Source organism: Podarcis muralis, chromosome 5, assembly GCF_964188315.1.
Source record: "Podarcis muralis chromosome 5, rPodMur119.hap1.1, whole genome shotgun sequence".
NCBI lineage: Eukaryota > Metazoa > Chordata > Lepidosauria > Squamata > Lacertidae > Podarcis > Podarcis muralis.
In genome coordinates this window covers 58,537,592-58,560,985 of record NC_135659.1, presented here as the reverse complement: position 1 = coordinate 58,560,985, position 23,394 = coordinate 58,537,592, and the positions used below count along the sequence as shown (strand labels likewise).

Below are 23,394 nucleotides of genomic sequence, written 5' to 3'. Positions count from 1 at the left end.
GAAAACGAACGCGTAAAAGAACATTCAAAACCGCAGCCGCCTGCCTACCGCCGACCCTGCGTGGGCGCTCCCAGGAATTGTTTTGAGAACCAGCGCGATTCCGCTTGGGAGAGGACCTCTCGGGAACTACATTTCCCGGCAGGCTACGCAAAAGGGGGCGTGGTCAGCCATGGTTGAGTGCTGCCCTCTCTTGGGTACATCTAGGAAGTTGAAGAGCGAGAAGGTGACAGTAAATGAGGGGGAGGGAGAGCTGTCCGTAAGGGGTCCTGGGGGGGTGAAAGCACCCCTGGCAGCGCACAGGAGAGGATTGCAACAGCTGGAACTACCTGGTGCCAAGAGAAAAGCCAGAGGAGAGCGGCGGGACAAGCAGAGGGCACCCAAGTTGAGCCGAGTTGGCCAAGTGGCTGGGGAAGTGGCGTGTTTTTCTCCCCCTCCCCTCCAGTGGCTGCGCAGCCGACTCTGACCTTCACGGGAGGGTAAGTACGCCGAGAGCGGGCAGACTCGGGACGCGCGTGCCACTTCCAGGCAAAAAAAGCTACAATCTCCAGAGGCGCCGTCTGGGGCGGGCGGACGGGCGTGTGAACTGCCCGCCGAGGTGGCGGCAGCAACACCCGCTGTGTGTGTGCGTTGGGGGGGGGGGATAAAATAAAAAATAATCAGAAATCCCCCGGTTGAGGTGGTTGGTGGGAGCGAGGCGGGAGAACCCTAAAGGACCCAGCGCTCCGTTTCACCGACGGGGCGCGCGAGGTCGCCTTAAAGCGGAGCAGGTGGAAGAGTGAGAAGGTGTCGAAGCGGGGGTCGCGAGTTTGTGTTTAGCCGGAAGGAGGGGGGGGAGAGACGCGTCGTGGGATCCAGAAGTTTGTATGCGTAACTTGGGTCGCGGAGAAGGGGAGGCAGGTGCGGGTGGACCGTGGAGGGCAAGCCGCTCTCTCCGCCGTCTCTCCTCCCCCCTACTCCTTTGCAAGAGATCAAGCCGGCTTTGGAGCCGTCACAGTGTGCTTGGGTCCCGAGTCGACTCTCGCCACCCCGACGGGAGGGGGGACGACGCCGATGACCCATTGCCGGGAACTGTCAATGTGTGTGGGGGGGGGGGAGGAGCGCGGGGGAGGGGAGAGCCGATGGCGGAACCGGAGAAGTCAAGCAGCAAAACAATTGGGGGGGGGGGGAGGGAAGGGAGGAGAACCGCTCAACTCCACCCGCTCCAAGGCGGAGAGGGGCTGGCGAAGGGCTGCTCTCTTCTGCCCTCCTCTCTCTGCCTTCTCAGCAGCAGCGCCGCCAGCAGCTTAGAGGGGAGCCGCCGGGGGGGGGGGGGCTCTTACGTAACTGCCGCTGCCGAAAGCCGGGAAAGTGCCGGCTGCTCCGAGCGGGGCAGCGGCGGAGTTTGCAAAGTCCGGCGCGGGGGCGGAGTCGGGCTGCGCTGGTTGCTGCGCTCCGTCGGCGCGCGCTGCGCTTGGGCGCGAGAGGCGGGCGATCTCCGAGAGCCGGGCTCGCCTCGTTCTTGGCGCGAGACGGAAGTTCCCGATGACAAGCGCTGCAAGGCTTCTCATTAGTTTAATGAGCGCTCATTGTTGTTAATTTCCATGTCCCGGGAAGCTCCCACGTGCGCTGTCAGGAGACGGTGGCGCAAAGGGATACCGGGCGCGTCCTGCGAGCAGCCACCCAGTCCGCCCGCGGCGCTGTTTTGTAGCCAGGCTGTTTCCGTGTTGGGAAGAGGTGCCTTACGTGTCTCACCCTGCAGGCCTTGGTCCGAGGCAAGAGGAGATCAAGGCCTGTGGCTTCCTCCGGAGTAGGGCTGCCAAATTTACTGCTTCTGCTCCAGTGCTTCCAGCTGTGGCCCAACTCACAGAAATAAAATCTCAGGAGCAGGGGTGCCAAATCGAAAAAAATATTGGGGGACGGACATGTAACTGATCACAAGACGCGGTTCACACCCACCACTTGAATGGCAATGGCCATCAACTTTGGAGGGTCCAGCCCCCTCAAATATTTTAGGGGGGCTGAAACGACCCAGGCCCCTAGGAGTTGGCTTCTATGCGCAGGATAGGCTTCACCTGCTTAATTTATAGTCATAGGGCTGCTCTTCACTGGCAGTGGAGAAGGCCCAGTTTAAAAAGTGGAAGAAAGCTTAGTTCAAAATTTAGTTCAGCCAAATAAAATACAGCAAATCTGATAACCAGCAAAAGTGTGTTTAGTATATAGGTATTATATAGAATGGGATATGGTACTCTCAGCACATTTCTTTGTGTCATGAAAACTTCAGAATTCTGAAAACTGGTTCTTTTCCTGAATAGTTTTGTAGTGACTTTCTGAACACTTTGAGGGCAAGTGCTCTGAGACCTGGTGACTTTTTTTTCTTAACGCACGTGGTAGAAAACTGAACAGATGGCCAATGTGTGGATATTCCCTCCCCCTCTGTGCTGTTAATTTCCTCTATCATATTTGTTTGCCTTCACGCATGGCTGCCCTCCATCTCCAGCATGGGGGTTTGAGTGGGGCTGCGTAGACAGGTCTTTGCCTGCTTTTTCTTGCGCCCCTTGCTTTTCTTTCTGTTTACAGATGCTAGATATGCAGGTGACTCTGTATCAGACAAGCGGATCTGGCAAATAATGAGAGCAGTCCGTCCTTCAGAGCTCTTATTCCTTGGATGTAAACTCAAGCTGAGTTTCGTCTCTGGAGTTAGAATCCATAGCATAGACCAGTTTTTAAGTAAGTGGAAGGCTCTGCGGCCTCTGTCTCATCTTAAAAGTGAGATGGGGGATTTTAGGTGACAATGTTCATACCTGGGGTCTTTTATAGACAGGACCTGGATTTGGCAACTCTTAACGGGGCACCTTTATCTTTTTAAGCATTGGCTAGAAGAGGAAAGGTGTTTGCTATCATCTTGCTACAGCAGTAGGAGAAACTGCATTTGATTTCAAAATAAAAGATGACCCAACTATCCTATCAAAATGGCTAGAAAAAGCCACAGACTGAGATTGCCCCTAAAATGTCACATTCCTTGCATAAAGGCTTGAGGCAGATAGTGATGAAATGCTGCTGGTATGAACGGTCTCTCAGTCCACACATGCTTTTTGAATTTTTGGCATCTTTAGCGAGAACAGAAAACCTACATTGGTAATAATAATAATAATAATAAATTTTATTTATACTCCACCCGCCCTGGCCAGAGCCGGGCTCAGGGTGGCCAACACCAGTAAAATTACAATAAAAACATAATAAGAAAAAAAAGCCTGTCTATGCCATTTAGAAGTGCCTCTCTTCCACTTTTTTAAAATTCTGGCATGAGCAGCATTCTCACATGCACACAAAATCAGGCGAGAGAGGCTCAAAGATCCATTTAGTGACATGTGCAACTACGGGTAAAGGAGCCCTTGTCTCAGACTGCCAGTGCCACTTTAAAGATGGCTAGATCCTGAACCCATAATAAGCTCTCTAAACAGCTGTGCCATTGCATCTTACTGAGATGGTGCACCACTCGTTCTTGTCGGCAGGAGCTAGGAAAAAGCACACCATGTGCACTAGGTGATTAATTAGCCAGAAAACACGTGACTGAGGCAACCATTTATTCCCTGTCTGTATCAAAGGAGAAATTCCAAACTACTACAAGGGAAAAGGAGCGGTGACTGTAAATGTTGAGTCATTCAGTGATACGTAGTTGGCAGAGCCTGATTTGATACCATAACATAAAAACTTGCAGTTGAATTTCAGTTCAAGTGCATAGGAAACCTAGTAGTATATTTTCAACCCCAGAAGTAATCGCTATGCAAGACAATTTCTCTCAAGAGAGAAATTAAAGTTTTCAGCAGATGCCCAGGTTCATGTCAACTACAGGGAAAAGTTTACGGTGCCCACCTCTCTATTCTTCTCTGTATCCTTATTCTTTGCACTGCTCTGCTACTTACTATTACTTCATTAAAATAAGGAAATAATAACAAAACGTATGTGTGTACATGCTCATCCACAAACACACACATAAATATGTTGCTTCTACACATGTAGACACATATGCTAATAGGCTGGGGAACCTGTGGTCCTCTGGACGTTGTTGGATTCCAGCTCCCATCATCCCCAGCCAGTATGGCCAATGGTCAGGGATGATGGGAGTTTGAATCCAGCCACATCTATAGAACAAGAGGTTCCCCACCCCTCATTTCACATGGAGGGGTTGGCATTAGCTCATGCACTCTCTTATCCCCTTGTGCCTGGTGATTCCCTCCCTTCTTTCTTGGTTTGAGGCAAACCATACTTTGCTGAACTGGCAAGCCATGGCTTGCCCTTGTTTTGCCACAAAGGATTATAAATTGGGATGGGATCCTGGTTTGCAGGCCAAGCACAAAGAAGCGATGGGGGAATGAAGAAACAATTGAGTTGATGGGTCCAGTCTGGCTCCCTCAAACAAAGCCAAATCACGGATAAGCATTATGTTTGAACCATATCTGAACTAGTCATTTATTCAGTGTTCGTAAGTGCAGCTTGTGAGTGTCTGAAAATATGCCTTTCTTTCTGGCTACAATAAGTTAAAAGTGTGTGTCATGCCAGGGAGACTCTCACTACCACCTTCCAAATATTACTTTGTGGTTCATGGGATTGCAGTGTGCCTGGACTGTTCTCCACCATGGCCTCAGATTGTGGATGAGGCCATCATTTTCCAGCAATGGTCATAGGGATGTATTTACGGTACATTAAAGTAATCATTCCCTCTATTTCCAAAGTTCGGAGCTGAGTGTGGATACAGTCAGAAATTCAAAATGGCACCATCCACATACAGTATCAGCAGTTTGGGAGGAGCCTCAAGATTTGTAAAAGAACAACAACAACAACAAAATCACCAAGAGAGACCTTCCTTGCCCTCCTCAAGTTTTAAAACAGCCAAATGAGTACTGAGCATGCTTGGATGGACATGGAATGCTGGCTGACTGGTGTGTGTGTGTGTGTGTGTGTGTGTGTGTGTGTGAGAGAGAGAGAGAGAGAGAGAGAGACCAGAAAACGGGGGAGCATATGGAATGGCATATCCTGGAAAGGGCCATGGTTTGCTGGAACACTAAAGAGGATCATTCCATGCTGCAACATTTTGTTACTTTGGTTATTCTGTGGTATCAGGATATCCCTGCTTTGTGATCTATGAAACAGATGCTGTGGTTTCACTATATAACTTATTTAAGAGGTACTAAAGAGAATTTTATATTCATTCCTTGTAAGCACATAAATATAATTTCCATAGTATGTATTAGTGATGCTTTCCAAGTGACATTGGGTGGCTAAAGTCCAGGGATTCTTCTTATCAGCAGGAAGCTGCAGGAGGGTGTGAATCCTAATTTCTTTCCCCCCCCTTCCATGTGCCTTTGTTTTCATTCTATAGCAGCATTGCGCATGGTGACGTGCTTGAAATTTGGACTTGGTTTTCCCTTCCTTACCTAAGATTTATGCAACGGACAAAAAGAGCTTGGCTAAGCGCGCCCGCACACACACACACACCAGTTTTTCTCACCATTGTATTTTTTTTTTAAAACTAGGGAAGAACCATATTGCAGGAAGTCTATCTTCTGTCATGGCTATTACTGCTGCTGCTCTCTGGTGGTGGCCATCCTTTATTAAAATTTCAGGACTGCAGGAACCTATGCAGTTTAGGGCTCACTTCTGAAACGAGGGGTAGTTGTTAAGGTTTAGAATAACCAGCAAGTCTCTTCAGACATCTGGCCTAGTATGGTTGTGGCCTGGCTTATAAAGTGCTTTGGAATTCTGGGATATTTTATGGATTTCACCTTGACAGAAGAAGTCTAGGTAGAGACAGCAAATGAATGACAGTTGTGCACACACACTAATACAGGCCCTGGGAATGCTGTTATGTAAGGCTGTCGTATGTCCAGAATTTCCTGGACAAACCTGGAACACTGCAGTCATAAGCAGTGTCCAGGAGGAAATCGACCCCCCCCAAAAAAAATGTCCGGGAGAATCCGGACGCATGGCAACCCATGTTGGCAGTGTCGTTTTTGCTGATTTCCCTTAAAAAATAGCTCAACAATGTCAATTTCTTTTTACAATTTTGCCAAAAAAGCTTAACTTAATTGCCTTTAATGTGTGACACACAACTGAGAGACGCAAAACTGTTTTCATCCACTGGCTGGAGCAGTGCTAAGGTTGCAGCAAATGCTGTTGCAGTGAATCCAACATGGAACCCTTCGCAAGTATATGAGCGGTGTGGCATGAAGATCTCCTTCAGTTGTATGCATTGCATGGAACTTACATCACTAGTGCTGTGTGGGCTTTGGTTCAGCCTTCCCCAGCTTTTGTTCATTGCTTTAATGGCATTAACTGAGTTTTCCAGAGTTGCTTAGCAGCTACCGCTGTATAGAGTATGTTTTTGGCAAGAAGCCTATGAACTGCTGACTTAGACATGAACATGGCATTTTGGAGTAAGTCATGCTAAGCCTCGCTGCAAGGAGCTGCAGCAGAGGCACCAGAAACTCAAGAATTTGTCACAGGACAGGCTTTCCCTTAGGGACATTTAATTGTTCATGAACATGATGGCTGAGGTTCCACAGGAAACGTGTTATCAATGCCGTGTGTGATTATTGTAGTGGTCTTTGTTAATCGCTATCTGATACACCAGTCTTTACCTCAGATAAACTACCGAAGAGCTTGCTCACACAATCAGGCTTCAGTTTTGACACACAAGGCTAAATATGGCTCACGCTTCAATTAGTTTTGTAATGTGTGACCTTCATTGCCTGAAAGACTAATTCACATTAGAAATAAATTGTCCCCAGATTCTCCTCCATATGAATAAGGGTAAACTGCTAACATAAATAGCAGGAGTGAGACTGAAAACCGATTGACCCCTCTCATGTGTAAAAAGGGTACATACAGATGCATACAACATGATTCACATTCATCTCTTTTCAATCAAATATACAACCTTGCTAAAAGGTTCATTCTGGGGAGCAGCAGGTGCTTCCTACTTCCAGTAGAAGTTGGTTGTGTGAATTCTGATTGGTTAGCTTTTGTGACAGTCAAAGCAACTCTCCCAACACCCGCCCCCCCAAAAAAACCAACACACACATGATTGGCTTGAAAAACCAAAACTGAATAAATATTTAACTGGATAAATATTTCAGATAGAAAATAAAATAAAAGTCTGCCTGAAAAATAGTAGACAGTTGAAAATGTGTGTTTATGTACATCATTATAATACAGTGGTACCTCGGGTTAAGTACTTAATTTGTTCCAGAGGTCCGTTCTTAACCTGAAACTGTTCTTAACCCGAAGCACCACTTTAGCTAATGGGGTCTCCTGCTGCTGCCGCGCCGCCGGAGCACGATTTCTGTTCTCATCCTGAAGCAAAGTTCTTAACCTGAAGCACTATTTCTGGGTTAGCGGAGCCTGTAACCTGAAGCGTATGTAACCTGAAGCATATGTAACCTGAGGTACCACTGTAGTGTAATTTGAAGGGACAGCTGAAGGGGAAATGATGGGCTCTTCCAGAGGACCTGTTTATTGAGTATTCATCCTGATTTGCTTGCTCAAAGCATACATAGAGGTAGAGTGTATCCGGTCTTCATTGAGCATGTGTTATGACACATTTGCATAACTGTTATAAAACAATGAGCTTTCACCCTGATCCACTTGTGGGGTGTTCACACAGCTTCCCATTAGTCATTTGTTCATCTCACACTTTTTAGTGTATTTCTCCATCACTTTCCAAACTGCAAAACGTGAGTTAATTTTTGCTTAAAACAGATTTATTTTTTGTGCTAGGGCAACATCCTTTTAATCTAACTGCAGAAACCAATCTAACTGTGCTTGAATCTCTCCTGCAAAACTGTGACAGACTGGAGGCACCCGGTTCTGCCATTGCGTGGGGCAACAACACAAACAAGTTTAAAAGAGGCTGCTGCAGTGAGTAAGGAGCCCTGAATCTTTAGGTGAATTTCACTAGCATTCAATCAGTCACCAAAAGCAGGTTGCACATGCAAGTGAGGGAGCATTTTTGTTCAGCCCTACTTTTCGTTGGAGAAGTGGGAACTTGAACCTGGGACATTTTTCAAGCAAATTATGCACTCTGCCAGTTAGCTGCACCCACTGTGACTTCTATAAAGAACTAAAGTATTTGAACATATGACAATAAGGAATATATCTGTTTGACTTTTCAACATGGTGGAGAAGGGAAAAAATGAATTGGCTGGCATTTAATTATTATTATTACTAGATTCAGGTAGTAGCCATGTTGGTCTGACACAGTTGAAATATATAAATAATAACAATAAAATAATAATTGTCCAGTAGCACCTAGAGACCAACTAAGTTTGTTCTTTGTATAAGCCTTCGTGTGCATGCACATGGAAGCTAATAATAATAATAATAATAATAATAATAATAATAATAATAATAATAATTTATTATTTGTACCCCGCCCATCCGGCTGGGTTTCCCCAAGAACAAACTTACCAAGAACAAACTTAGTTGGTCTCTAGGTGCTACTGGACAATTTTTTAATTTTTTTATATATTATTATTACTGTAAGATTGTGAAGTTCAAGTTGTGTCCTCTTCATACAGTTTAGTGCCTGCCAGGCAATGAGTTTCGTGAGCCACAAAAGCATAGCTGTTGCACAATATTTTGATGTCTTCCCCTCAAGAATGTGATTATCTTTCTGAGATACCCAGCGTTCGAAGCCACAATCTAGTGTGACTTGGGAAATACCATTCTTTTCTCACATAGCAGTAGCCCTGCGCTAGCCCTACCATTAAGCAAAGCGAGGCACTGCCTCAGGTAGCAGATGCTGAGGGACAGAGAAGCCTACCCATTCCATTATGTAAGAACAGAATGCTGACAGTATAACACCAAGGGGAGTACCTGGCATGCCAGTTAAATGATAGATAAGCCCTTGATTTAAACTGATCCTTTCCATAGATAAGTTATTAAAATTCAGGCTTATTTGATGAACACTGGGGGAAAAGAATACATCATTTGGCGGGAGTTGTTTTCAGTAAGTGCAATATTAGCTGTTTTTTTTTATATTGGAACATCACCAAAATATTTGAACTAAAATTAGAATAAAGGAAATTAAGGGGATTGCCTGAAGTTCTGCCGCAGCTCAGTGACAGACCTTGGATGAAAACACAAGCTTCCTGTGTGTGCACCAGTGTGATGCCTTGTGGCTTGCTACACCCCACTATTTTCTTGGCCTCGCATACTGGCATTGCACGAGGCCAGGAATGGGTTTTTCTGGTTTTGTAAGAATCCCAAACACAGAAAGTGCAACAGAAGTGGGTGAGTGGTGCTTTTCTGAGGATGAGTCATATATTTGGTTATGATGGCTGCTTATATACAAGTTCCAAATGTACTTTGTTTTGCGCTGGGAAATTTGCGGGGAACTTTACAGCAGCAAAAGCTGCAGGATTCACAATGAGACAGCACTACAGGGTTTTAAGGGTGAGGAAATGCAGCAGGAGAAGCTGAACTGCTGTAGAACTGCTGCCCTGGTAATTACTGCTATTATTACTAATAGTAATAATAAGTAATAATTATTACTAATAGTAGTAATATTATTATTATTAATTAATAGTACAACGGGGAAGGGATGGAGAATGTTTAAGCAGGCATCTTGATTCTTTAAAGAGGAAGACTGTCCATGGAGTTGCCCTAGCCACTCAGCTAATCCTTGGCTGTTGCAAGACATTGGCTCATTATATCAATCCACATGCCTGAGGTGCCACTAGAATTCAAGGAAAGCGGTGGCAAAACTCAGGTAGCTAGCAAGTGAGCCATGCCACATGCTCTGGGGAGATCACATGCTTCTGTCTTTTATTACCATATTACTTTCTAAAATACACTTTAAATGTAATAAGAAATAGGAAATATACTAATTTCTAAGGATTTATATTAAAAATTGTTTACATTTCTATAAGTGGTTGAGTATAACTGCAGTGAAAAGGCTTTAAATAATTCTAGTTGATGTTTCACGTATGTAGAAGACAATAGATTCTCAAAGTGTTAATTTCTTTGTCTAACTTCCCTTGACTAGACCATTTCCGTCAATTTTTATCATTGTGGCAAAAGACCAAATTTTATTAAACCATTTTCTGTTGGAGTTGTCAGAGGATGCCATTTGTCTGCTTTCATCATTTGGACAGCAGTTAGCATTATTCCTAATAATTTTTTTGTGCTTTTTCTGTTAGACCCTTCCTAGCTTCCAGTAATTTATCTAGGAAAAATGATAGACTGCTTAAGCAGAAAAATCTCTATGCAATGTACACATGGGAAACATTTTATCTGTGTTTTAACATACTGTGTAGTGCACCTTCCCCCAGTGTTTTGAAAGCCTTTAAAGATTTTCTTTCTGCTGTGTCCAGTTCTGTGATCTTGTTTCATTTCACCTTTGTCAGCTGTTTAGAATCAGGTTTACTCAGGTACCCTCATATGTTGTAGCTTTCCTGGGTCTCATTTCCCCCCATACTTAATGCTGAAATACCTACTTTTCCAAGGGACCATTCTGTAAACAAGACACCAGAGAATCATGGACGTGACATCAAAGTAGACTCAAAAGGGTGGGCAATTTATTCCCGACTCTATTACCTGCTGACCCGGCGTACAAGGGATTTCCCCTTTTGGTGCATCTGTTTCCCCTTCAGTTATTTGAGTTGGATGCATGAAGAGAGGACACTTGTGGGCTCTGTATTTAAGCAAAGGACCCCAGAATTGTACTATGGCAACCGGCATCCATAATGAAAAGGTCATGCTCCATATAGGCTTATATGCCTTCTGCGGAAATACTTCCATCCAATTAATATAAAATTTGCACAGCAACATGAAAAAGTATGCAACAGATCCACGGCTAAGTGTATTAGTTTGTTCCATTCATAGAAGTTTCATGATCACGTACAGTATATCAGGGTTCCCCGCCCCCCCTTTCCCTTTGTTTTCTTCTAAAGGTGTGCACTTTATATTTTAGGCATACAGATTTTTCACTCAAGTGTGAATGTGATAAAGAGGTGTTTGAAAACATTTATTATCAGAGGTGCACTCCTGAGGATAGGCTTTATTAACTTATTGTGTATACTTGACTGCAGAATTAGTTTTGCTGCTATGTAATCAAGGCCACAGAGAGGAGACATGAAATCCAGGGCAAAACACAGGGGTGCAGCCAAGATGCTGTGAGCAGAGTTGCACTTGTGCAACAGGACTTCTGTTTCCTCTCCTCCTTTGATGATTTTGACAGTGGTGTTTTTTTGGGGGGTGGAACTGGAGGGGACAGAATAGGAAGTTCTGTTGCACACATGGAATATATTGAAGTTAACAGAACTGCAGTGTCCATTGCATAGTCTTGGGACTATACATAGCGTGTTTAAGCACATAGAATAGCAATAGAATAAATGTATGTGAGAAGAAGAGGCTATAGATATTTGGAGGTCATCACTTTTTCTAGACCTCCATTGGTTGTGTTGTTACTTAAAATCAGGTTGGTTTGCAATAATATTGTGCTCACCTACAACTTGATAATGAATGAGAGGAGGAAAACCTGGAATGTGTTACCGAGACCTGGGTGGGTGTGCTGGTTGGGGTAGACCTAAACCTGTGTGCTTGATGGAGTATCAACATAGGCTGGAGGGTTGGGGCAGGCTTTCTGTGGCCTGTAAAGATTCCATTGCCAGGAGACCTCTCCGTTCTCTAAGGGCCTGAATCTGATATCCAGCCCAAGAGGTAGATTGTGACCGCTGCTGGTGTACCATCCATTCTGTTGCTCAGCAGCCTCCCTGACAGAATAGGCTTTCAGGCAATCAGTGTAGAGTTTTCGATAGGGCTTTCTTACAATCCTGAGCTTTTAAAAAATATTTGTATTGAAAAGCCACATCTCTTCACACATTGCTCCATGGTGTCCATCTGTTGGCTATGTTCCACTGAATAACTCAGAAGGGATCACAATGACTTCTTTGTATAAAATGGCTGAACCAATATGTTGGGGGTACAGCTTTGTGGGGTCACAGAACAATTGCCCACTGCACCCTTGTGTGTAATGTATGTAATCAGTGCCGGATTTATGTATAAGCTAAACAATCTATAGCTTAGGGCCCCAATCTCTTGGGGGCCCCAAAAAAATTTAAAGAGAAAAAAACCTCGATGTATATTTCCAAAATATAAAATAAAAACAAATAAAATAACACCTACATACAGCAACAGTGTTTTGTGTTGTGTATGGACCCATTAGGTCCACAAATTACCATAGAGCATATATTCAATAGAAAAAAAAGTGACAATTTGTTGTTGACAAAGGACAGCTGGATGTATAAAGGGTAATATTACCTTCAGTAGCTTAGGGCCTCATCAAACCTAAATCTGGCCCTGTATGTAATAGCACCAAAACACCCTCCTTGCTAGGACATAGTGACTTCTGTTCTTAATTGGGGAACAATGCACAGGTCATTAATATGTTACTTCAAAGAACTGAGTGTTCTTGATCAAAAGATTCCACAACTTAAGGGAAGTGAATAATATTGACTGCTAGGACGACTACTCTGGGTGCTTTACTCTCTTGACCTCTGAACCAGGAACTTCCCTTAGAACTTTTAGAAAGAGAAACAGTTTTGAAGATGGAATATATAGGATTAACCACTAGGGATGAAGGAGAAACTCAGTTCACTTCACTTTTTAATGTGAACTACCTACCGCTCCCTGAAACTATATTTGGACTAAAATGCATCTATACTTCAAAATCTGCAATTTTTGAAATTTTGCAGTGCAATTCTCAGAGCGAATAATTTGTGCATAAATGTGTATATTAGTGGAAACAACATACAAAAAATATTAGAGCGAATTGCTTGCAAAAATACATATATTGAGACAAATATGAACTAAAATGCTGATGAATTTTCAAGAGAACATTTTATTGTTATTTTCATAGCAAACTGATGTGGAAATGTGCTGAACTGAATTTAGCATTGGATAAATGAGACATCTGAAACTGACATATTCATCCATCCCTATTAATCACACCATCTATATTCCCCTTGGCACTGAATGGTGTTTTAACTGTACCTCTTTGCTATGAGGCTAAGCCCTACCAGAGACAGAAACCAGAAACATAACCTGCAGAGTACTGAGGCAAGCCCATTCCCTCATTCCTTGTGGAATTTGAGGTCACTGGCCCGGATTTCACAGTAGTGGGTCATAGAAATCCAAAACGTTTGAAAGGTTTTCATTGAATGCTGCGTTAAAATTCATTCCTCCATTATCTCCTGCAGTAGAAAGACCATGGGAGTCGTTCTGGTTTACAAAGAGTAGAATTTCACAAGAGTAGAACTTCCATATTTGAACGGTTGCAAATAGCTCAAAAAGGAAAGGGCTGTTGTTTTTAAAAGAACTGTGAATAAAACTAGTTTTATTTCCTGATTTTAAAAATAAAATTGAGACTCAACATTAAGTTGCAATTGCAGTATCTCATGATAGTTAGAATTGCAGAATCATTATTTCGTGTGCGTTTCCTCCACTATTCTGCAGAATGCAGGGGATCTGAACTAGCTAATTGCCATTGCTAATATTGTGATACAAATGCCAGCCCCAAGTAACCTCTTTCTAATAATGTTTTATTTATTTTTCATTTTATTGAATATTCACTATTGAATATTAGTCAATATTCTCATGATATCCTGAGAGAGAAGTAAAAATGTGTACCTTTGGGACAACAAGCTAATTTATTGATGCAGAAACCATACGACCTAGGGTAGAAATAAGAATACAGTTGTGTGCATCATGCATTCATCAAAACCTTAATCATTATAATTAATTTGCTGAATTTATACCCCTCCATTCCACCTAAGGAGACCGGGGCAGCAAACAGATACACAATTTAAAAACAAAGCAGAACATTGTAAAACAGTCAAAGCATTCTAAAAATAATTACAATTTAAAACTTCTAAAATATTCTAAAAGCAATGCATAGGGGAAAATACACATTTTAATAATTGTGCAACGAGAAACTGCTTAAGTACACATTGCAGATCAAAATACTTTTGAGTTAAAATGTTAGTCATCCAATAATAATCGGGGTTGCAAGGGGCAGTAGTCTTCCGTCACCAGATGCCTCGGTAAACAGGAATGTTTTCAAATCAAATTCCTCCTGAATGTTAATAATGATGGAGACAGGCACACCTCACTAGGGAGGGCATTCCATAACTGAGGAGCCACCACTGAAAAGGCCCAGTCATGGGTTTGTGCCACTGGTTGGTCCTGGTGGCCTCAATGGATGCTTTTAGGGTCCAAGGGCAAAGAGGTGCTGTAACTCAGGGCTGGGGACATTTTTAAAGGCTAAGGGCCACATTTCTCATGGACAATTTTATGGGGGCCGCATTCCAGTGGTGGGCGGAGTCAGAAGCAAAAGTGGGAGGGGGGATATGAATCTTACCTTCGTACAGTAGGTTACATTTCAATCACACAAAAGTGAGAGATTCCATGCAGACCCTCCTCTCCATCCTCAAAACTTTCCATTCAGATAAGCAAGATGATTTATCAGAGTTCAAGGACACATTCCAGCCAGGTGAAATCGCACAAGGGTGTAGAGGAGGGGCCCAGTAGGAGGTGTGGCCAGGACAGAGTCTCAAGGGCCAAACAGAGGCACGTAGGGCTGCATTTGGCCCTCTGGGCCTGTGGTTCTTTACCCCTTCTGTAACTAAATCTAGGCTCAGAGTTGTAGTGAGATTTAGATGCTTGAGGCCCACAGGTGGGTCTTCAAGGCATATCCATAGTCTTCCTGCCTAAAGGTGGGTTTTGTGATGATCAAAAGCTTGTTACTCTTATCAGCAAAAGCGTGATAAGCATGCAGTCAAAGGTCACTCTCAATCTACTGTGGTTTGTTTGATTTTCTGGGACTAGCACAGCCGGGCCATGGGGGGAAAATAGATTTAGTGATCAAGTTCATTTTATTGGGTGAGAAAATTGTCCAGCTTCCTAAATCAACACAACTCTCGCCAGCGTTAGGCTTTCCTCCCATGACAAAAACCTTAGTGGCTTAAATGTTTGCTTCAGGAAGCCATATGACACAGGATGGGTGAAACTGTTTTTTTGGCATTGTGGGTGCTGAAAGGAAGCCCATCCCTGTTGTTCCCCATAGCTGATGCTAGTTTTCCAATGCAAATAGGAATGGCTGTTTAAATACTGTCTCCTATGAACAGTGGGGTTATGAAAAAAAAAGATAATGATTTTTTTGTACATGAAGGAAGAAGTCAAGTGTTGTTTGGGGGTAGTATGAGCTCCCTTTGGGACAGCTTCTTTCTGAGGTGTTTTTTGCTGTTACTGCTATGAATTGCCAATGCTTAAAATAGAGCTTTCCTACTTCTTTTTTTGAAGCTGATTACAGGACCTCTGGCAGGCCCTGGTTTTTCTGTTCATGACCTGACAGTGTTTTAACACGAGTCCACATTTAAAATTGCCTTGTGGAGTCAGACCCAGTTCCCTCTTGTCCGGCTTTCTGTTCTGAGTTCCAACCTGATGCCTTTAGGCAGAAGTTCATTTTGTTAAGCATTTTAAAAAGGGCTCTAGTTTACAAAGGCATTGCCACATGTTGTGGAAGGGAATTCCACAAGACAGCTTTCCCATTTTTGTGAACGTGGTCCTGAACTTGGTACAAAACACCTTTTTTGTGGCACTGAGCTCTTACGTCACAAGAAAGAGATTCCCCTTTCTTTTTGTGGGTCTTTCTTTTTCTGTATGGGTATTATTTAGGAAAATGCAGGAACAAAAGCAGACAGCTTAATTCTTAATGCCTGAAGATTTTTGTGGGTTGCAGCATAAATGAAACTACCATGGTAAAATGTTGTTTGGCCCTGCTAAAAAGATACAACTGAGGTCAGGTCTGCCACCATAATGGACACAAATTGTGCCTAACTAGCTCCAGGCTAGTGTTGCAGAAAGGATACTTGTTTGCACAAAACTATTCCACACTTTCTAGTGCAATTATCCCAATTCTTTTTTTAACTGCAGAAAGTCAAATAGGAAAAGTGATAGAAAATTGCACTGGAAAGTGCTGGGTAACAACTACTAGCCACAAAAAGAGGACATCAGGTCAAAGTAAAGCCTTAAATAACTTATGAAGTACCCAATACCTGAAAGGCTTCTTCCTTCCCTACAGACCTTCTTGGGTGCTAGGCATGGCAAAGGGGGCCCTCTTGGTTATTCTTCTGTCTTTAGAGGCAGTTGCCCAGAACAGGGCATTTGCTGTGGCAGCCCCTAAGTTGTGGGACTCCCTGCCCATAGAAGTACGCCTGGTAGCTTCATCATATAGCTTCTGGTGAATGCTAAAGATATACCTCTTTATCATGGATTTTCACACGAGCTGTATATTTTTAGGACCAACCTTATTTTTGTGATCGTAAGTTGTTTGAAACTATTTTTAACATGGTGTTTTAATGTTGTAACCTGCCCTGAGGGTGAAGGGTGTGTAATTAATGCGAATACTAATAATACTAATAACCAGTGCTTTTTTTCCAGGGGTACGCAGGGGTACGCATACCTAAACATTTTGTGAATCTTAAGTTTGACCTCATTGAGGGACAGTATTTCAATATGAGTAGGATAATTAGAGTACCCCTAAACATTTGTTTAAAAGAAAAAAACCACTGCTAATACTACTACTAATAATAATACAGTGGTGCCTCGCAAGACGAAATTAATTCGTTCCGCGAGTTTTTTCGTCTTGCAATTTTTTTCGTCTTGTGAAGCACAGTTTCGGAAAAGTTTTGGAAAAGCTTCAAAAATCACCAAAGTCTTCAAAAACCTCAAAAAAGGCTACCACACCGCGTGCTATGAGTTGCTCCTCGAAGTCAAGTCGCAACTGTATTAACGGTGTTAAGAAAAAGGAAACAAACTTGCAAGACGTTTCCGTCTTGCGAACCAAGCCCATAGGGAAAATCGTCTTGCGAAGCAACTCAAAAAACCAAAAACCCTTTCGTCTTGCGAGTTTTTTGTCTTGCGAGGCATTTGTCTTGCGAGGTACCACTGTAATAGCAGGCGATGTCATGCAACCTTCATGCAAACATGTTGGGACAAGTGCTCAATTAGCAGGTGATGTCATATAACCTCTGTGAGAGTTTTGTGTAAACATATCCATCTGAATGATCAACAAACATCCTGTCTGGAAGCTCCCTGTGCCTTTCACCCAAACTGCTATGTAAAGTAATGGGGTTATTGACCTGAATTGATTTGGCAAGATGAACAAGCCCCTATCGCAATGTTTGACCCACTTCCTGTCCCTGTTCCCTAACAAGAATTTGGGTGTAAATATATCTGAAATGAAACCTGAGAAGGAGGCAATGGTGGGGGAACTTTGGATGCATGATGGTGAGGTATTCCTAAAATGTAAAAGGTTGTCCCAGAAGAGCTAACGGTACCAAAATATTCTACAGAGTTCTTGCTACCTTGTTTTTCGGCAACCCGTGCCTAACTGACATTTGTAAATGTATAGCTGTGAGAGGAGGGTGTCAGGCTTAAGGTGAGTTTGATTAGAGCATGGGTAGGCAAACAAGGGGCCGGATCTGGCCCAATTGCCTTCTAAATCCGGCCCACGGATGGTCTGGGAATCAGCGTGTTTTTACCTGAGTAGAATGTGTCCTTTTATTTAAAATGGATCTCTGGGTTATTTGTGGGGCCTGCCTGATGTTTTTACATGAGTAGAATGTGTGCTTTTATGTATTTAAAATGCCTCTCTGGGTTATTTGTGGGGCATAGGAATTTGTTCATCCCCCCCCCAAAAAAAAATCTAGTCCGGCCCCCCACAAGGTCTGAGGGACAGTGGACCGGCCCCTGCTGAAAAAGTTTGCTGACCCCTGGATTAGAGCAACAGTAGAGGTCTTTCAAGAAGTCACAGTCTGTCCTTTTCACTTGTTTATTATTGGGAATGAAGGACAGCTGCAGCCCCTGTACACAAGAGAGGGTAATACAACCATTATATAATTACATGTTGGTAGCCCTCCCAGCTGGGAACTGCGCATTTATAAATATTCTGCTGCCTAAGACTGTGGTTTGCTTTCTAAATAACCAAGGGAAAGCAAAGAGGCAGGCTATAATTTCAGGAGGACTGGTTTTACCTAAGTGAGGTACACACACACACACACACACACACACACACACACACACACACACAGTGTTCATATAGCTAACCATCACAGTTTTGCTCCGGAAGCCACCATGGATGTGTTTTGAAGAGGTTGCATACATCAGTTTTTTGTCTGCCAATGAAGGTTAAGCTGCACTTTCATTTTGCCATTGTGTTAGCCCAATTTAATACAGTGGTACCTCAGGTTACATACGCTTCAGGTTACAGACTCTGCTAACCCAGAAATAGTGCTTCAGGTTAAGAACTTTGCTTCAGGATGAGAACAGAAATCGGGCTCTGGCGGCACTTCAGGTTAAGAACAGTTTCAGGTTAAGTACGGACCTCTGGAACGAATTAACTACTTAACCTGAGGTACCACTGAATATTGGTTAACCTAGATTATTTCAGAAGCTGATTTCTTTTGTTTGTCTTTCTGGCTTGAGATGAACTTGAAGTTTGCGGTCCTTAGTCTTAAATTTCATGTCCAGTTGGGATCATGGCTCCTTATGTTCTTTGTACAAAATAGCATTCACTCTATCATATCAGATGTGCATTCACAAGCCTTTCATGGTATGCACATGTGTGAAGAAGCTATTTTCTGTTGCAGCAGCCTAGTGTGTGTACTGTACATGCAACAAAATGCACAAGTGTGACTTGTGCATATTGTTTCCTTTTACAGAACTGTTTTTATTAATATAGAATATTACAGATATTATGTACTTGTATACAAAATATCATATAGATGATAAAGAATAAATGTGAAATTTAAAATACTATTGAAAATATTTTATATATGAATATATCATCATTCGTCCCTCCCTACCTCATTTCCCTTCTTTCAATATAATTTATTTTCTTCATATCCAGGCAATCAGCTACTGTATATATCATATATCTCTAATGATACATATAGATTGATCAAGTCTTGCCCTTTATCATTCCAATAAATAGTGAAACTCAATTTATCTGAAACTCTGGTTTTCCTTCAAATTATATAAAATCCTTCGGCTTTTACAGAAATGCTCTCTTTGAAGGGATTGATTACATTTGAAGCAGTCCCAAGATAGTGCAAAAGGAAAACGGAGAAGTGCAAAATCCAGTTCCTCCAATCTTTCTGACTTTGAATTGCCTTTGTATCCTTATTTTTACTGTCGTCCTGTCAATTTCAGTGGTGATATAATTCTGATGATTAATTTTAGGATAGCTGGGATGAGAATTCAGTAGTGGGAAGAAAGGAAAATTTCTTTCGCCTCCCACAGTGAAAAATATTGTTACATGCCAACCCAATCTCAGAGTGGTGAGAATATCCAGGGGTTCCACACATTTACCCAGATTCTGTTACCTTGGAATGAAGGTCAGCGGAGACAGTGATGTCTCTATGATATGCGGTTTTATTTACACATATATGCAACCTGAACATAAGATGGAGGGCCTCACACAGCATTAGCACTCCAACAGTATCTGTTTTTTCCAGTGCCATCAAGGTCAAGGAAGCCAAGATCGGGGATGGGATAAAATCAACAATTTCTCCGCTCCACTACATGCTGCAACCTTCTCCACTGCCTGATAATGAGCTACTTTGAAGCCTGGTTGATCATTTAACTTTCTGCCCTGAGTTTATCCCTGCTCTTCCTTCCAAAAGCTGATTGGGTTTTGAAATCTGGGCTCAGGGAAAGGCCCAGTGTTCTAATTTCTTGGAAACTTGGTGGTCTGTAGTTGCAAGTAGAGAAATTTGCTTCAGTTCACATTTAAAGGCAAATCTATCTAAGCTGAGTTTTCCAAAACAATACACGAATTGAAACACAACGCTCCTGCAAAATTTGCACTTCTCTGAATTTGGAAATTCTGTTCCCCAGCCAAGTAATGTATAACAACAACAGGAGCAACAACAACAACAACATTTTTATTTATTTATACCTTGCGCATCTGGCTGGGTTGTCCCAGCCACTCTGGGCAGCTTCCAACACAAAAACATAATAAAACATGAAACATTAATAGTAACAATCTGATCCAATATTAAAATCACAATAACTTTAAAATAAATTATATCAAATATATACATATATCAAAAATCACTTGAGATATCACTCAAGAAATCACTCAAGATATCCCTCAAGCAATTAAGGAACAAAAGAAGAAAAGGCACACTAGCCTGGGAACTTCCTCTCTGCCCAGAACATTGGAGGCTATACACCATACCTCCTCTACAGTATTTATAGGAACTCAAACACTGAGATCCTGCTCTGTTCCAGTAACAAGAAGCCGAAAGCACCAGCCTGAAGATGACGAGTGAGACCTCGTCGAAACGTCGCCTAGACACCCCAACTTTTACACGGGAAGATACCCGAGGACACCAAAACCTGCATATATCAAAAAGCATACACAAGGGTTACGTGTGCTTAAAATGCACACGTTAGTGAAAATAACATGCAAAAATATGTTATATTAGGGGGAAAAAATTGCAAAATGGTGTATATTAGGGGAAATTGTCTACACTAAAATTCTGGTGCATCTTTTGAAGACTTTAAAAATAATAGTTGGAAACTGACCTGGAAATGTGGAGAGCCAAAGTTAAGAAAAATGAGAAAATCAGAGAATTTGAAAATGATGGCTTCTACCATCCCTAGCTGCAAGACAAAAACCCAGCAGCCACTTGAAAATCTGGACCAGAGGGGAGAGCATGCTAAGGCTGAATAACCACCTAAATGGAGGCTATGATCAGGCATAGCAATTAGCAACTAGGCAATTAGAACTGCCATACACCATAAGCTTTTTTTGAAGTGGCTGTCCTGCGGTTAGCATTCATGAAAGCAGAACAGATCCTGACATCTGCAAAAAATATTTTGGAAGCCCAAAATGTACTGGTACAATACGTGCATTGGCAAACTAGCATATGTTAAATGGCACATGCTGCTGGTGCAAACACTATGGTCTAGTTAGCAGCCACATGGGTGGTTGCTGTTAAACCCAGAAACCAAACTGAGACTGGCTTGGGGTTTTTTTTGGCCTACTGCATCTACATATAGAAAATCTTTAGTTCTTAGTGTTCCACAAAGACAGAAAGGGCATTGTGGCACTGTTATAGGAGGCAGGGCTTGGAGTATGTGTCCATCTTGTGCGATTCAATGGAACTTCCAAGTAAAGAAAAAAGGAGAGTATTGCAGCACCTTAAAGACTTAACAAATTTGTGATGACATAAGCTTTTGTGGCCTGCAAGTTGCTTCAGCAGATAAATGAAGATAAAATAACTGTGCCTAGAGCTCATTTCACATCTTCAGTTTATTTATGTGGCTGCAGTAGTGTGAATGGGAGGCTTTTTGCCACCTATGCCCATCTCTCTGCCAGAGAGGAACTTCGTAATACAGTTTTCACGATTGTGTGCTTTGTTCAGTACCAGATAAGTATTTGCTGAGGATGCTGTTGAACAATTTGCTGAGGTGGCTGTTAACATAGATACTTCTGCACCCAAAGTTCTATACAGTGTGTTAATTTGTACAAATAGGATAATTAAATTCATTTGCTCCTATCTCTAGAAAGACGGTTAACAATTTCCAAAGTGCCATTCTGTTGTGCGTTGCCCACCTGCCATGGCTGTTGTTTGAATCAGAATCGCCTGAATTAGAGTTTGTGCTGGTATGCCACAGTACCCCTAGATGTTTGATAGTTCTAGCAGTATTTTCAACTGTTGATAGTGCAAACCAAAGAGATGTTGGGCCTTCCAACGGTACTTGCATGGTAGTTTGAAAAAACTGATGTTTGACTTTCCTCAGACAGCTAACAGTGATTTCTTAAAAAAAAAAAATATCGAGTTGTTCGATTATTTCTGTCATTGACAAAAGACTCTTTAATCCAGGAGAAGCTTCTGTTAGCAGAAAGGGGTGTGTGAGGTAATTTTTAACTGATGCCCTTGCTGCCATCTGCTCCAGAATATCTGTGGAGGGGACACCTAGAAACAGTGTGGAAGGTAGTATGAGACACTATAGGAGAATTTATAAACATCTCCCCAACCTAGCTTCAGGCAACAGAAGTCTCTGCTGGTTCAAAGAGCCTTCTGTCATGGAGGATACAACTGGATCTGTACATGCTGCCATGATGAACAGGAAGCCATGAAAGAGTCAGAAGCTGCAAAGAGGAAGCTACTACTTAAAGGCACAATAACCCTGAAAGCCCTGTATAGTGTTTTGCCTGCTCATACTGAAAAGGCTTGCACTACAATTGTGCTGTGAATAATAGGGGGGAAATCACCAGGGGGACAGGACAACAATACCACAGAAAACAATGGAATGCCACTGCTCAATAATTATGCCATTTGTGTTTTTGTTGTTGCTTATAAACAGTGAGTGAGCAAGGAATGACAATTTCAGATGAAACTGCTAATGCAGAAGGCAAGCAGCCAACCACATCCTTGTATTCCAGTAGCCGGCATCTCCCAATCTAAGGGAATGGGATACGGATACAGGATAGAATTTGCTGAGTTTGCTTTGTCTCAAGAGGACATAGATTTGCACAGAATTTACATATGCTAATTTTAGATGAATAGATGCAAATTTAGAAATAATTGGTATAATTTAAATAGAAATACTGTGCATCTCATCATAGTGTGCCTGCTCAGTCTTCTGTCCAGGTACTAACTGTTGATGGCCCCTGAACTTTCTTCTCATGGTTCTTTATCTTGAAACTAGGCTTCGACAGCCTTTTGCCTCTGTAAGGCAGGACAAATCCAACTAACTTGTTCCATCAGCATAAGGATTTCTGCATGTGCAATGGAACGTCTTTTTACCCCCTCTTTTTACTCTCTGTCCTCCCTAAATCTGCTCTGGGGGGTTGAGAATAACCCCAAATTTAGTGGGGCAGGTGGGTGGAGTGGGGACTTCCGCTGTACAAGCAGAAATCCTTGTGCTGACTGAAAGAATTACTTGGAGACTGCCCATGGCCATCCTATACCAAACGGAACTAGAAGCAGCAACCTTGTCCAGCGGTGAACCTTGGGGTCTCAAATGTCGCCTCTCACCTCTCACCTTCCATTCTACATCATTGTTGTGGCTTCTCCTGCAGCGCCCTCGAGGCTCTGCACCCAGTGCGACCAAACCGGTTATGATTCCCCAAATCCACCTCTTCCTTGTCACTCACTCATGCTGCGTTACCTCCATTCAGGGGCTTTCAGCCTCAGTCTGCCTTTCTTGGTTTTCCTTTTCTGGCAGTCAACAGTCTCTTCCTGCACAGAGGAGGAGGCATGGCTGCAGGAGAAACAGGGAAAGATGTTTAGCTGAGATATGCTCATCTGCTTGCAGCAAAAAATGAAATGAAAACCA

The 23,394-nt window shown here is 42.7% G+C and overlaps 1 protein-coding gene across 1 annotated transcript in view; it reads left to right on the top strand.

Moving 5' to 3' along the window:
- Positions 1-204: 204 nt before the first annotated feature.
- The window catches only part of TFEB (transcription factor EB), a 63,091-nt gene continuing 39,901 nt past the window's right edge, over positions 205-23,394 (top strand). The window contains exon 1 of the mRNA XM_028734129.2: positions 205-476. The gene's annotated coding sequence lies outside the window, so the exon portion shown is untranslated. The remainder of the gene's footprint in view (positions 477-23,394) is intronic.